At 38.0% G+C, this 13,221-nt stretch overlaps 1 pseudogene; it reads left to right on the top strand.

Moving 5' to 3' along the window:
- Positions 1 to 6,513: 6,513 nt before the first annotated feature.
- LOC127535829 (nicotinamide riboside kinase 2-like) lies at positions 6,514 to 7,615 on the top strand (annotated as a pseudogene).
- Positions 7,616 to 13,221: the final 5,606 nt, after the last annotated feature.

The raw sequence follows: 13,221 nt of genomic DNA, 5'->3' as shown, positions 1-13,221 counted from the left end.
AGAGCAAGTGGAGCGGCTAGCTGACATATTACAGTTTGATTTACATTTTCAAATTCACATTTTATAAATAACATATATATATATATATATATATATGTATGTATATATATATATATACACACGTGGACAAAATTGTTGGTACCCCTCAGTTAAAGAAGGAAAAACCCACAATTCTCACTGAAATCACTTGAAACTCACAAAAGTAACAATAAATAAAAATTTATTGAAAATTAAATAATCAAAATCAGCCATCACTTTTGAATTGTTGATTAACATAATTATTTAAAAAAAACAAACTAATGAAATAGGGCTGGACAAAAATGATGGTACCCATAACTTAATATTTTGTTGCACAACCTTTTGAGGCAATCACTGCAATTAAACGATTTCTGTATTTGTCAATGAGCGTTCTGCAGCTGTCAACAGGTATTTTGGCCCACTCCTCATGAGCAAACAGCTCCAGTTGTCTCAGGTTTGATGGGTGTCTTCTCCAAATGGCATGTTTCAGCTCCTTCCACATATGTTCAATGGGATTCAGATCTGGGCTCAAAGAAGGCCACTTTAGAATAGTCCAACGCTTTTCTCTCAGCCATTCTTGGGTGTTTTTGGCTGTGTGTTTTGGATCGTTGTCCTGTTGGAAGACCCATGACCTGCGACTGAGACCAAGCTTTCTGACACTAGGCAGCACATTTCTCTCCAGAATGCCTTGATAGTCTTCACATTTCATCGTACCTTGCACACTTTCAAGACACCCTGTGCCAGATGCAGCAAAGCAGCCCCAAAACATTACTGAGCCTCCTCCATGTTTCACCGTAGGGACAGTGTTCTTTTCTTCGTATGCTTGGTTTTTGAGTCTATGAACATAGAGTTGATGTGCCTTACCAAAAAGCTCCAGTTTGGTCTCATCTGTCCAAAGGACATTCTCCCAGAAGCTTTGTGGCTTGTCAACATGCATTTTTGCAAATTCCAGTCTCGCTTTTTCATGAGTTTTTTTCAGCAGTGGTGTCCTCCTTGGTCGTCTCCCATGAAGTCCACTTTGGCTCAAACAACGACGAATGGTGCGATCTGACACTGATGTACCTTGGCCTTGGAGTTCACCTTTAATTTCTTTGGAGGTTGCTCTGGGCTCTTTGGATACAATTCGAACGATCCGTCTCTTCAATTTGTCATCAATTTTCCTCTTGCGGCCACGTCCAGGGAGGTTGGCTACTGTCCCGTGGGTCTTGAACTTCTGAATAATATGAGCCACTGTTGTCACAGGAACTTCAAGCTGTTTAGAGATGGTCTTATAGCCTTCACCTTTAAGATGTTTGTCTATAATTTTTTTTCGGATGTCCTGGAACAATTCTCTCCTTCGCTTTCTGTTGTCCATGTTCAGTGTGGTACACACCTTTTCACCAAACAGGAGGGTGACTACTTGTCTCCCTTTAAATAGGCAGACTGACTGATTATGAGTTTGGAAACACCTGTGATGTCAATTAAATGACACACCTGAGTTAATCATGTCACTCTGGTCAAATAGTTTTCAATCTTTTATAGAGGTACCATCATTTTTGTCCAGGCCTGTTTCATTAGTTTGTTTTTTTAAATAATTATGTTAATCAACAATTCAAAAGTGATGGCTGTTTTTGATTATTTAATTTTCAATAAATTTTTATTTATTGTTACTTTTGTGAGTTTCAAGTGATTTCAGTGAGAATTGTGGGTTTTTCCTTCTTTAACTGAGGGGTACCAACAATTTTGTCCACGTGTGTATATATATATATATATATATATATATATATTAGACCCTCCAGAAAAACGTGGGCAAAAATCCTTGATTCTGCGGGCTAAAATCCTTGATTATGCAAATAAATATGTGGGATGCCATTTTATGCGGGGAAATTGCGGACAGTTGCAAAGTATGCGAATAGTTGTGAAATATGCAAAAAGATGCGAAATATGTAAGAATTGGGGAAAAAAGGTGATTCTTCTACATCCTGTTACTAGGACACACACATCCCTTACTGAGGTTAAAACACTTTCCTATTCATTTTTTAAGAAATTGTAATTGCGGTTTAACCACACACACATGCATACGCACCCCGGTGCGCTCCTTCACTCACACACACACCCACCCACACAGCGCACTCACACAGCACACTCCCTGGAGAAGTCGCCATTCTTGTTTTTCGTCTCTGAGCGCCGCGCTCTGCATCAGCTTGTGCTTCTAGTGTGTGTGTCAATGCGCAAACTGATGACGTCAGGCCGAGTGTCACAGAAAAACTCACAACTCCATTTATATTGGTTATAGTTTTCTCATTTTATGCGGGAATTGTGAAATCAAGCGGGACCCTCATATTTCTCTTTTTTTTTCCATGGAAATGTGAGATTCTTGCGGGAATTATGCACTGTTTTGCGGGGATTATGCGGCCTTTTAGGAAATAATTGACGCCCGCATAATCAGCGGCATTTTGGTGATTAATGCGGGAATTCATGCAATCGCATAATCGCATTTTTCTGGAGGGTCTAATATATTATTAATATACACATAAATGCAGATGGACTTCATATATTTCACTATGCAGACATTTTTATTGATGTCCAGTATATTTTATAGACATAAACATATTTAATAAAAATATTAGGAATGGATTTCTGTTTCCTCATAATGCCATTAAATGTTTGTCAGTGATTCATCTTTCGTGTGAAACTTTTACTTTACAGCTAAATTTTTTTTAAAAAGGCATGTCATTTTAAGGTAAGACATTAAAGGATGGTTTTCTTAGGTAAATGAATTTAAGGTTTAATTGACGGAAATCTTTCAGTCAATGTAGTGTTTCTTTCAATTCGAAATATCTGGATTTAATTAATCCAGCTCAGTCAGTTACATTTTATATTATTGCGAATTCTTATTCAGTTTAACACCAGATGATGCATCAGTTCATTGAGTATTTCAGAGCTAGTTTATTCTTTTCAATTATCTGTATTTAAAGTGATATTATTGAAATATAATTGCAATGAAACAGCAGCAACATAAGAAACGACAATATATATAAAGGAAGTGCTGCTATTTTAATATAAAAAATGATCTATCAGTTAGAACATGGTGAAAGTGCAGCTTAAGTTAAGTTAGCGAAACTACAGATAAGCAACGTTTCCTTTCACTTCCAGAAAAATATCAGCCTCATATTTGCTATTTATTAAAAAAAACACTGAAAGCAACACTTCCAACTTTATTTTACAATAATGAAATGATCACAGATAATAAAAATATAAATAGCGGAGAAAACCTGAGAGAATAATTTCCTGAAAAGTCTATGAAGGAAAAGCAGCTTTTTCTCCTGAAAGATCAGAATCAGCTCCAACATCTGCATCTGACAGCATCAAGTCAACCAGAAAGAAAAGAAAAAAGAAAATGACTTCTTTCTGATCACATCTGTTCCGCTGCTCACATTCTTCATCTCTATAGTCCACTTTTAAAAGTTCAGCAGACAGGTGCTCTGCCTTGGAGTGTGACGATGTCGTCGGTGATGTGGACTGAAGTTTCCGTTTCACCCGCAGCGTGCTTTAGGACACCCGGGTCGAACTTGATGTTTGAAATACTGACCGACAGCTCAGATTTAACTGTCTGCAGTTTTGATGGATGTTAAATTTTCACTCAAAGCTGCCAGGAGCTTGTTCTTTAAAATAACCGCCGTTTCGTTACAGAGTGAAAGTAGCAGTTCCTTGGTCAGAGAGTGCAGCATCTGAGGGCCTCTTCAAAAGAAGACGTAGTTGATGAAGATATGCTCCAGCAGGGCCAGAAAGACCATGGCCAAGCAGCCTTGAGATTTTAGGCGGCATCTCCTTCAGGTGGGTGTGAACGGTGTTCAGAATCAGGTCTGCGGTAATCCTGTCAAAAAGCAAAACAGAAAAAATCTAGATTATAAATCAACATGTAACCAAAGCACTCTGAGTATAATGCCATAGTATAGTATGTAGTTCAGAAAATGTCAAAGTACAGCATACTTTTCAAGAATAACATAGTATGGCTTGTAGTTCATAGTATAGCATGTCAGCAAAAAAAACAACCCCATAGATTATTATGTGGTTCAAAAAGCACAAAATGATGTTGCCTCAAATTGTCATGTATATGTGGTTCAAAAAATGTCAAAGTGCTGTATATTGTAAAAATAGTATGTTATTCAAGAAAACATCAGAGTATAATATGTGGTCTAAGAAATGCCATAGAATAATAGTTCATTGCACAAGTAAAAGTATAGTAATTTTTAAAACTGTTCAAATTCATATATGTTGCTAAAAAACAAAACAAAAAAAGAGTCATAGTAATATGTCAGTTAAAAAAATCCTGTAGTACAGCATGTCACTCTAAAACGTCATAGTATATCCTTTGGTCCACAAAACGTTGTGTCCCGGCTGTCTGAAGTAAGTGAGGAGCAACACAAAAACAGTCCAAATGCTGGTTTCCAGAGGGTTAGACAAGTATTTATTTGAAAGTGTAAGTTTACAACAACACAACATGTGAGGGGGTTAAAAGCAAATGAGTGTTAGTAAAATAAAAATAAATCAACAGAACTAAAAGTGAAATTCACGTTGACATTGATGGGCATTCCAACCAGGAACAAAGTAAAAGATCATCGATATGAAAAAAAACCTCTTCCTGTTCACCTCTTAAAACCCAAAAACACACCGCAGTAGCACCCTAAACTAAAACTACCAATGGGTTCCCTGTTTTCCTTTCTGAACAATTCAAAGGTCCCTCTCTGTCTCCCCACACATCCACCAACCACTGGAACACATCTCCAAAGTTCTGCTGAAGCTCAGCTTCCCCTCAGAAGAAGTGCCGCCAGATGAAGGAGCCTTTTGAGAGGCAGCTGGCATCGTGATTGGACGGTACTTTGGTCTGTTCCAGTCCAGCTTCAGCTCCAGAGACGGCAGGCGGGACGAGTCATCGGAGGCCGGGTGGATGAAGGCATGCAGCTGAGTACAATCCAGAAAACAACAAAGGAGTGCAGCGGCCCAGTGCCAGAACAAACAGAGTAGCATAGTATGTCTCTGAGAAAACATCATAGTATAGCCTTTGGTATGGAAAAAAAACGCTATCATATACATCGTATATTGTACAAATAACCAGTCAAAGGAAAGAGACATACATTGTAGAATTGTGGGCTGACTGATTTAGTGTTTATCAGTATTTTAATTTTTACTTATTTACAGTAATAAATACATTCATGAATGGCGCTACTTTGGCTCTGAACCTTTATCTACCTGTTGTCGCTCTGTCTTCTGGAGTAATTTGATTGGTTATACGTCACGAATAAAACTCCTTTAGCTTAACATCTGTAAACAAAACAAAAACGTATCAACAAAGTTTTCTGTTAGAGTTTGTGTTCTTCTAAGTTTAACTCCAAGATTTTAAATACTTTCATTTACTGAAAATGAATATCTGCTCCAAATGTCTCTCTAATAATCACCATCAGCTTTAAAAACCCACAAAACACCCCTCTATACTCAACCACACTTAGTACAGTCCGGTTCCTCCTTCTATAAATCTGCTTGGAATCTTCCACTTCCTGTTTGTCAAAGTGGCCTTCTACCTGGACAGGTTTTGTTGGAGCTCATGCAGCAAACATTTTGGGGAACTGCACGTTAATATGGATGGATGACACTGAATTAGAGTCTGTTTTAATGAGACTGAGTTCAGATGTGTAGCTCTGTCATTAAATATGAAATTATTTCTCAGAATTCACAGAGAAAAGTCTAAAATGTTTGTTAGCTTAGCGTCCCACATGTTCTTTGGCTCAGCTAAAGCTAACTCTCTCCAACTTCTGGATCTCTGGAGTTGCTTGTTGTTACAATATCTTGCTAGAGGTGCTGAAGCTGAGAAAGTCTGAGATGTTTGTTCAGAATAAGCTCATTCTCAAGTCTTATCTGAACTGTCTTCTTTTGTTTGAACTTTCCCTAAACTTAGGAGTTAATGACAGAGCAGCACATCCAGACTCAGTCTCATTTATGTAGAGATTAACTTCAGTGTCATTCATTGATGTCAAAGTGCAGTTTTTCAGATGTTTGTTGCACATGCTCCCGACCAAGCCAGTCCAGGTGGAAGACTGAAGAGAAGCTCCAGAGCTCCGTGACTATTATTGTAAATGTAAAAACAGACTGGCATTCACAAAACTGCAAATATATCATGGCGACTACAAATATACATTCCAGCAATATCGTCAGCATCTTCACTCACTTATTTGCCACTCAGAGGGTTACGAACGAACTGGCAGGCAGTGAAAAGAGGCTAGCATTCTCGCGCTAATGAAGCTGTTAGCACTTCCTGTCAGGCTGATCATTGGCTGAGGCAGCATCATGTGCCCACTAACTGCAAACAACAAGACCTAAGACAATTATGCCCCCTGGAAGCCCTGGTTGTTTAAACAAATAAGTGAAAGTTACAGTACACTCCCTGCCTGGCATTATTATGAAATTGCCACAATAACTTACTTGCAGAACATATCAATATCTGATGTCCTGGAGACAATGGAAGGATACACTCTGAGGTGGGTCTGGAGACGGTCTGATTCAATAAACAAATAAAGTCAGAATCAGACCGTTTATTTTTAATGTCTGATTTGATTTTGAAGTGTTTTGTCTTTTTAATGTTTAATTGTTGTTTTTTCAAATGTTTTATCGGCTTGTTTGAAAAATTTTGTTTTCTTTCCCAATGTTAAATCTTTCGATTAAATCTTGAAAGTTTTTTTAAAAATGTTTTACCACCTTTTAATGTTTAATTTTCTTTTTAAATGCTTTATTGTATTTTCTTTTTAATTCCTATTTAAAGTTTTATTGTCTTTAAGATTTAATTTTCAAATTAAACATTTAATTTTTTAATTAAATGTTTTGTCTTTTTACATGTTTAATATTCTAATTAAATGATTTGTATTTTTTAAATGTTTAACTCTTTTTCCGAGCTTTGACCAATCCAAGAACACGAATTACATAATCGGCATCGGCGGCGTAACCAATGGAGGGAAAACCACCCTCACCAACCGCCTGATCAAGAACCTGCCCAACTGCTGCATGGTCCATCAGAATGACTTCTTCAAGTCCCAAGATCAGATTGAAGTTGGTGAAGATGCTTTAAGCAGTATGATGTCATCGCTGCTCTGGACATGGATGCCATGATGAGTATGATCTATGCGTGGCTGGAGAGCCCGGTGAAGTTTGAGAAGTCTCATGGCGTTAATAACACCCTGGACACAGAGATCGTCCCAAAGTCCGACCACAAAGAGGAGGAGGAGACACACATCCTCATTGTGGAGGGCTTCCTGCTTCACACCTACAGGCCTTTGATGGACGTACTAAACCAACGTTACTTTATTTCCATCCCATATGAAGAATGCAAAAAGAGGAGGTGCTCTAGGAAGCACACGGTGCCAGACCCCCCCGGCCTGTTTGATGGCCACGTCTGGACCATGGACCTGCAACACAAGAACATCTGCTCACTGTGAAAGATTATTGAGAGCAGCTTTTTGTGATTTCTATGCAGAACACTGATGTTTGCTGAGCTGTGCACTATTAAATGATTTAAGAATATGGAGTATTTTTACTGTTTATTGTTGTTCTCAGGTTTACTGTTAAATGTATAGAGTGTTACTTATGTATTTTATTATATTTGATTTAAGAATATGGAATATTGCTACTATTTATTATTGTTCTCATGTTTATTGTTAAATGTTTAGAGTGCTACTTACTGTATTTTATTGAATTTTAAAATTTACATTCCTGCACAGAACACTTCAGATTATTTTACAACAGATCAAGGGTGCAGATTGTTCTTCACTGTGTATTGGGTAGTACTCATTTTGATTTAGACTGATTAGTATTCAGAACTGTATGATGTTTCTGGTTTACAGCTGAGAACTAGTTGCTAAAAGTACAGAATATTATTTCTTATTTTAGGTGCGATAATCGTTAGTAAACATTCTAAGAAGTGGAAATTGACAGGATTGTATATAGTGCTGTTCTTGCACAATATTTGTCACTTAATTGCCCTCAGGATACTGTCATTGAGCTTACTAGTTTTATATAACAGACAGAGGCCGCAGCTATTGCTGTAATTCACATAAACAAGGAAACAAGTCCATCATAATTTGAATGTTAACAGTCCAAAATGAAAAGGTCTTATACAGCTTTCCTATTGGGTTAAAGAGCCAAAAAAAAAAAAAAAAAATGTGCAAAAGCAAGAGGTCAATAGCAGCTTTCATTTTTTCTTACAACTTTTTGGTGGCCCCCCCAAAATATCTGTTGTACCCCCACCCCCCACCCGGTTCAATTGTTTACATTTTTCAGATTTAGACGTTGTTAACGATGTCTATAAGTTGGTTCAGGTTGTTCAGTCATTTTTTTTTTAAAGTTCTGCATTTTATTTTAAGATTTACAGTTATATAAAAAGTTATTTATAAAAAAAATGTTGCTAAAACGTTTTTTGAAATGTACTGAATTTATTTGGTTTTGATAGTCCGTTATTGGTTACATGCAGACGCTAATAAAGCTAGTAGGTTACATCAACAAATAGCTATCGCACTAATTCAGGATTGACATTATGATGTTCTGGATCTTTGTTTTAATACATTTTCTCAGACTGGACCGCTTTGAATTTTAGTTGAATACCCCTGCTCTACTGGATTGCAATTGTTTTTTCCAACTTGTCAACAAGTTTGTATCAGTCTCTAGGGATGTTTATGAATTTTTGATCTGAAAATCTGACCTCTCTGGCAGTTTTTTGTCATTCAAAAATTAGTGCTTGATTCAGTCAACTGATAATGTTGTGGGCCGGTCGGGGCCAAAAATGCCAGAGCTGATTTTTTTGCCCCAGTCCACCCCTGGGCTCCTGGTACTGTTCATGCTGGCTCACTGTCACACTGTCATGGCTTGCTAGGACATTGGAACAGAATGGAGCCACCATTAATGTTTTCAGCAACACCTGTGTTTTTCCCATAATGATATAATTAAAATGTCTGCTGTGAAAAAGGCCCATGGCACGAAGGTAAATGGTGTGTTCAGACTACCATTAAAAAGCAAATGGCAGCAAGTTGTTTTTGGTGGAAGCTGGTGATATGAAACTATAAACTGACGGCTGATTAATGACACTGTACACTGATTTCTATACAATCAGAAAATATATTTCTCCAGGATTACATTTGTTTCTGATGTATCACAAGTAGTATTCAAATCAGCATGTCTTTGCCATTTTTAACTGCTTTGCTAACCAATAATATGTTTCTGTTATATTAGAAGGATACATCACCCTGAGAACCAAGAAATTGGAGGAAAATCTTCAAAAATGGAGTGAAAGGGTCTTATTTTTACACAAAATATGGAAGTACTAAGTGCCTAAGCTTAACCAAAATTCACCCATTTAATTATCATTGCGAAAGTCTCGAACCAATTATATTATCCTAAATCTAACCACGTAGTTTTGCATCCTAAAGTAAACTAGTGAATGAAAAATTAAGGAAACAAAGAATATTGGTGCCACATGGGACATGAGCCCTGATATTTTGGGTCATAGTTCTATTTGTATACCTGTTTCTGTAAAACCAGAATTGAGAGTGCACTTTAATGTTATTTTGTGCTGACAGGGTTGGAATATAAAAACTGACTGTGGCACACTTGCTCTTGCATAGTACTTATTTCCATATTAAAGGTATATATTCTGTAGATGCTGATGAGATTCACTTAGAAGTCTAAAAGAAAAAAGTAAAGCGGCAGACTGCCCATCAGTACAAATTAAGATAACCAAAAAAGAAGTGCCGAGACTGCAGACTCACAGCTGGAATTGAAGTTTGTGATCAAACCGTATGGGTTATTGGCTTTAATTAGGCCTAACAGCCCGGGGCTGTATAGTTTTTAGCAATGACATCTGGGAGTAAAATAATCTTCATGAGCAGGGATCATTAGCACCCACCCCTCAGCCAACTCAGGCTCAGGTAACAGTGTTAGCTGAAGAAATAACACTGTTAAATGTGCCTGAACAGTCGGACGCCACTGAGACATCCGTCTGCCGGTCAAAGAAGATCAAAAAGTTGGCTAATTGAGATCTGCAGCTGTCAAGAGGTAAAGAAGATGGTCATATTTGGAGTTCATTTGCACTAAGGTTTTAGCTTTGACATGTTAGCCTTTAAAATTATCTGTATAGCCACTGTATAAATATTAATGTGGGATGTGAGCACTGTTTGCGAAGTCGAAAACCTTAATATGAACTACTTTCCTATGAAGCCACAATGAAAATTCATCAGCCTAACAGCCGACATTGGTGTCGGATTTTTAAATTTCTTATATACTGAAGTGCTAGTGGGGCTGCTCAGCGGTGTAGTGTAGTGGTTAGCACTTTTGCCTTGCAGCAAGAAGATCTTGGGTTCAACTCCCGGGGTGGGCCTGGGATCTTTCTGCTTGGAGTTTGCATGTTCTCCCTGAGCATGCGTGGGTTTTCTCTGGGTACTCTGGCTTCCTCCCACAGTCCAAAAACATACTGAGGTTAACTGATTACTCTAAATTGCCCGTAGGTGTGAATGTGAGTGTGATTGTTCGTCTATGTATGTAGCCCTGCGACAGACTGGCGACCTGTCCTGGGTGTCCCCTGCCTTCACCCGAGTCAGCTGGGATAGGCTCTAGCACCCCCCGCAACCCTAGTGAGGATAAAGCGGTATACAGAGAATGGATGGATGGATGGATGGATGGATGGATGGATGGATGAAGTGCTAACGGCTGCACAGTGGTTAGTGGTTAGCGGTTAGCTCTGTCGCCTCACAGCTTGAAGATCCCTGGTTTGCATCCTGGCCTGAGCCTGAGATCTTTGTGTGTGTTTTGCATGTTCTCCCTGTGCATGCGTGGGTTTTCACCAGGTTCTCAGGTTAATAGGCGATTCTAAATCGTCTGTAGGTGTGAATATGAGTGTGATTATTTGTCTCTGTGTAGCTCTGTGATGATGCCTTCACCCTAAGTCCGCTGGGATTGACTTCAGCCCACTATGCAACCCTAATGAGGATTAAGTGGTGTACAGATAATGGATGGATACTGAAGTGCCAAACTGACCCAACCAAAAAAATAAAGGTGAATATATATCCACTCACACCTTCACTTGTACTTTCTTCGCAGAGGAATGCCAAAGGTTTGGACTTTTCAGCTCAACTCCTGACACACAGCTCTATTTTGCATAATCCAAAGCCATTTCTCACAGCCTGCCTTATACCTATAATGAGTAGAGCAGAGTAAAGGGCATATTCTAAATGTCATTTCATGCACTATTCAAACGGACAAGCTAAGGATATATTGGTAAACATTACGGTGTTGCTTTTCAAGATGAAACAGTACGTGTGAGGCTAAGATCAATTTCACAGTCAACTATACCCTTTTGCTTCATGAATTTAAATGTTTATCCAGATTTTTCCTCTACCATCCTGAAGTGAAAAGATGGCATAGACAGGACATGCAGACAAAAAGTCTTAACAATATGTTTGTATTCACATTTATTTTGGCTCCATTAGCCTTAATTTTAAATCTAGTTTGATAAATCTGCTACAAAGCAGCTATCTAATGAGATGCTCCTATCCATAACCTGAACCTTGTTTTACACTAATGAATGGATTGAGTTTGGGTACAGAGCAGTACTGATCAAACAAATTTGGCTCTTTTCTCATTACCTAATGCCTTTTACAATGATTTTACTTGCTTCTTGTGCTTACTAGAAATCCACTCTTAAGCGTGCTATTATATTGCACAGCAGTGTTCTTCTCTACTTTTATTTACGGTAAAGTGACTGTGAAACCTGTGACTGTTTTATTGCATCACTTCTGTCAGACCCAGTTGGAAACGAGGCACTGGTTCATGACAAACTTAATAAAATAATCAACACATTTGGCCCTAAATGATCAGGGATATGGATTTACAGGCATAGATTTCGAACATTTCCTCAGAAGCATCACTTAAAAGTACAAAAACAACAGTAATTTTTGCTCCTCAGCGTCCAAAAATATACATCATCTGGGCTGCAATGGAAGTAATGAAATTCACTGTCCCTGGTTTATTTAATAAAACACACTGTGGGAGAACAAGAGCACTGAACACACATTTACTTCATTTCCTATGTTTGATTGATGATGGCTACAGAAAAAAGTGGGACATCTGGTTCCTTTGGCCAGTCTTATGCAATCCTTTTCATTTTATTATTTTTTACTCCTCTTTTGCTTCTTTCCAAACTCTTAAAACAAACTCCAATTCTGGCACTCACTGTAAGATTCTAGTAATCTATTGGCACTGTTAATAAACTAAGAGCAATTTGACTTTATGATAATATTCATTTTGATACTTGACCAGCCTCTTATTCTGCGCTCAGGCACTTTGGCATATTTGTCAAGATAAGGATGAGATAATTTAATCTGTGTCCTAAGGAAATGGTGTCTTGACCAGTTTTAATAAGCAGAAATGCATTCTTGTTCTTGTAATATTTAAGAAGACTTACAGGGCTAATTTGCCACTTTTTCTCTTTCCACTGAATAGGTGATGAATAAGGCAATTTAAATCCTTTACCATGGACGATTTTATCATTCCTTATTACTTACTGCAAAAAGAGCAAAGGGAGAAGTTGGAAATGTCCCCGGGAATGATTTGTGTTAAATTTACTACTGTGTAGGTAAAACATCATTCTGCAAAAATGTAAATGACCTATTATGTTGAGCTTACAGGCAGATAATTTTCCCCTTGTTGTGTGCTCATCATTCATCCGGGTTTAATGGAGCAAACACCCTGGTGCACATCCGTTTGTTACCTGCTAACGCCGCTGTCTTCAGCTGCCTGTTAAACTTCAGTTTAACTAAAGCACTCTCAGTTTAGTGGCATGAAAATAGGTGTTCTACTTGAAACTGTTTAGTCTCTCCTGTGGGATTCAAGTCCTTGACCTCCTGGTCACAATCTGGCTCTGTTGACCTCAAAGCCATTACCATGTACAATTTAATGTTACGTCTTAAGCTGAATTGCCTTTTACACTGGCACACATTTGAAATGGTGTTTTTGCCATTAAGATTAAATGACACTGGAATAATTAAATATGAACCTTCACACAAACATCTCACATCAGTGAAGTGGTCAGCACAGGAAAGAAAAAGCACACCTGCTCATAAATGTAAATGCGAAAATCTGAGTCATGCAGTAAAGTGAAGAGAACACAGAAACAAATCTGTAGTTGAA

This window comes from Acanthochromis polyacanthus, chromosome 10 (assembly GCF_021347895.1).
Source record: "Acanthochromis polyacanthus isolate Apoly-LR-REF ecotype Palm Island chromosome 10, KAUST_Apoly_ChrSc, whole genome shotgun sequence".
NCBI lineage: Eukaryota > Metazoa > Chordata > Actinopteri > Pomacentridae > Acanthochromis > Acanthochromis polyacanthus.
The sequence above is the reverse complement of the archived record's forward strand: the minus strand, read 5'-3'. Positions and strand labels throughout refer to the sequence as shown.